We start from the raw sequence: 3,616 nt of genomic DNA on the forward strand, positions 1-3,616 counted from the left end.
TTAATAAATAAAATTGTGTTTTGAAGATTACGCACAATAATTTATTCGACTTTCTTTTCTCCATTTTTTTTTCACATTGACGCAAAATATCAAGTTTCGTTCAAATCGGGCAATGAAAAAAATTATTTATAAAATCAATTCCCGATTCAGTCAAGTACTCTTCGGGATTATTTGATCAATGCAAACAACCTCAGCGGTATAGTTTGTTGGAGCTATCTTTTTTTTAATTTTTTTTATCAACTGCTGTCACAACGGGAACCCAAAGGGTTCATGGGTCATCTCGTATATTACTAAAACTCTCATCTTGTATGTATGTTCCCGAAATACAGTCAAAACGGTACACGATAGCACAATAATTTTAGGGCCACCTTACTCACCATTCTCCTGCTGTGTGCAGTATCAAGTTTCGTTCAAATCTAGCAACAAAAAAATCTTTAAAAAAATCAATTCCCGATTCAGTCAAGTACTCTTTGGGAGTATTTGATCAATGCAAACAACCTCAGCGGTATAGTTCGCTGGAGCCTTTATTTTATTTATTTATTTATTTATTTATTTTAATGATTTATTTTTTATCAACTGCTGTCACAACGGGAACCCAACGGGTACACGGGTAATCGAGTTACCACTACAATTCCTTGCGCGTGGCTATCTCAGCAATACTACAGTACATATTTAATACCCGAGTTATTCCAACCTTCTTGTGCAGTCGGCAGGGGGACTTTTTGGCACCAGTCTTTTCACAAACTGGCTGGTCAGGCCTGACGTTGGACTGCAGGTGATTTGGAGAAGAATTTGTAATTGGTTCAGGGTGCCAGAGATAACTTGCCTCCTCTTCACAAGGCACACGGTTGGATCTTTGCGTCAAAAGTGTCTAGGAGACAGGTCTGTCGGCTTAACATCCTTCGGATAGACCGCACACACATTGATGCCTTGTCCTGCTTGTGAAACATCAGGATGAGAGTTTTTAGCTAGGTTGACATTCGAACCCAGACGAGACAGCTCAGAGGCGACGGTGCATACCTCCAAGCTATCCTGCCAGCCCATGACAACCCACATGCTCATGTCATATCAAAGTACGTTGATGTCTACAAATGTCTTTGTCCTGCACGTGATATACATACAACCTTCTTCTTAAGCCTCACATCACCATAAAGAATTAATAAGCTAATAAACAAATTTCTTGTGCTTTTATTATTTTCCGTCAATAACAAGTCACGGCCTTACTGATAACCAACCACATGTCGTGATTTCTAATAAATACTGCAGTAATATTTATTGATTGCTTCAAAAATCACATTTCATTTCAACGTCAAATTTACCATTCAAATCCATCCACAAAAATGTTACCATTTCAATCCCACGGGTCAGAGGGAATCTTCATCAGAGTTGGACAAATATAGTTGGCATGTTGTGAAATATCAGACATCACGTGGTTTCTTTGGTCTAAGTACACAGCAACGTCCCTCCGCCTATAAAGAGGACAATGCAAACACAAACAATGTTTCATGACACGGATCACAATGAACTTCTGCCACAATTTCCATCCGGGGCTTGCGCCGCATGCACGTTCATAGAACGTCGTAAAATGAAATATATTAATTAATTGATTGAAAATGACCGGGTGTGATTAGCACCGTTGAAATATGCTTGCAGCGCAGATTTTGAATAATTTTACCCACTCAAAAAGCTGATGTTAACAGCAGAAGCCATTACCACGACTTCTCTTTCAAAACGTTGCGGGGCCCGTACGCTTTCGGGAATGAAAATCATCTTTCCACGTTATACAGTACTCACTTTATATAATTCAGCTGTAAAATGTATCGGTACAATAAATTACTGTGGCATAAATCACAAAGAATCTATGCACCCACGTTTGCGCTCTTCGATGATAAGAGTAAAGATTGCCACAAAGCACTCTCTGTGAAATCATGTTCAAAACTCACACAGCACAAACACATCATTCGATTTTTGCTTAAATGTTGTTTTTGTTTTTTTTGAAAGAAAATTGTTTTAACCAAGGGAAGTCAGAGATGGAATCAACTTCAACATTCTCTTCAATCTCATTCTTCCCTCCAGGTCTTCAAGACAGCTGTTCACCACCATCTCAGATCGTCCCCAATTGAAAACCATGATATTTTCTATCCTCGTTAACCACAACCCAATCCCTCCTCCTTTCAAATTTTTAGTTTTTTCTCCTGAGAGTTTCCTTCTGTATCCATCTTGTCCACCCCAATGCGTCCTCTCATGCCTCCCATTCCTTGTCCAAGTCTCCCTCTATCTTGTCCTTCAACATGGCTGGCTGTCTGTGCTGTCTCTCTCCTCTCTCCTCTCTCCTCTCTCCCCTCTCTCCTCTCTCCTCTCTCCTCTCTCCTCTCTCCTCTCTCCTTCTCTCCTCTCCTCTCCTCTTCTCTTCTCTTCTCTTCTCTCCTCTTCTCTCCTCTTCTCTCCTCTTCTCTCCTCTTCTCTCTTCTCTTCTCTTCTCTCTCTCTCTCTCTCTCTCTCTCTCTCTCTCTCTCTCTCTCTCTCTCTCTCTCTCTCTCTCTCTCTCTCTCTCTCTCTCTCTCTCTCCCCCCTCTCTCCCTCTCTCTCCCCTCGGCTGATATGCTCAGTGTACTAGATTTTCCATGAGCCTCGACTCCGTATACATTTTTTTTTTCATGAAAATGACCAGCTGGATACTTAGAATAAATTCAATCCACTCCCACACACCTCCACAGTCTTAAACATCCAGATACAGCAATGAACACACCTGTGCTAAATGTACCATAAAAGTGCTGTGGTTTACAAGCATGTAGATCTGTAAAACAGGTGATCTTAAGCAAATTCCTACACAACGTAAGTGCTCCAATTAAACCTTACATTGATTTATCAAATGCCCACTCCCTGCGCTATAAACAACAAATGCTTTGGTACGACAGAAGTATCTTCAGGAATGGAGGGGGTGATTGTCCTTATTGAGCCTAATGCTTCCTCCAGTCATTTTAGTTTTATCACCCTTGGAATGTCAATAAACCTTTGGTACAATAAATGTTCAAAAGGTTCTATGAACGAGATACATAAAATAGTTCAAGACAGGCTCACATTTTATATTTTAATATACAAGTATGCATAATGAGCAAATATTTATTTATCTCAACCGAGCAGGTGCGAGCTAAAATCTGGCTGCCGGCACGGGGGCAAGATATACAACAGCTGGTGGAATGGAGGTCGGAAAATTAATGAAAGAGTTTAAGGAAAGGAGAGGGGGTAATATAATAAAAAGGTAGGGAAGGATAAGAGTTGTAGAATGAAAGGGAAAGGAGGATGAGAGGAGGTGGAACTAAAGGGAAAGAGAGCGAGTGAGTTATGTCGACTCAGGGGAATGACATACTGCACGAACATCTTTGCATATGTAATATGTGGATGTCCTCCCTCTCACCCCCCCCCCCCCCAAACACAAAAAAAAAGAATCATAACATTTCAGAGTACATCACAAAGGTCTGTCAAGAGGAAGTTTAATTGCATGTAAAGTTGGACTGGCCATGTGGAATTTTATTGTATTTAACGACCATTCTGGGTTTGAACATTTGTGTGTTTGGAAGTGTCCCTCCCTTCGCTATTCTGTCTGGAGACAAAC

At 40.6% G+C, this 3,616-nt stretch overlaps 1 long non-coding RNA gene across 2 annotated transcripts in view; it reads right to left on the minus strand.

Moving 5' to 3' along the window:
• Nucleotides 1-1,205: 1,205 nt before the first annotated feature.
• The window catches only part of LOC147022788 (uncharacterized), a 63,205-nt gene continuing 60,794 nt past the window's right edge, over nt 1,206-3,616 (minus strand). Inside the window, exon 4 of one of the 2 annotated variants that reach the window (XR_015059924.1) lies at nt 1,206-1,469. This is a non-coding gene — a long non-coding RNA (uncharacterized LOC147022788). Of the gene's footprint in view, nt 1,470-2,576 lie in introns of those variants that run through there. The other variant, XR_015059925.1, reaches the window with a different exon arrangement.

This window comes from Eptatretus burgeri, chromosome 7, assembly GCF_056783735.1.
Source record: "Eptatretus burgeri isolate ZD-2024b chromosome 7, Ebu_testis_v1, whole genome shotgun sequence".
Taxonomy (NCBI): Eukaryota; Metazoa; Chordata; class Myxini; order Myxiniformes; family Myxinidae; genus Eptatretus; species Eptatretus burgeri.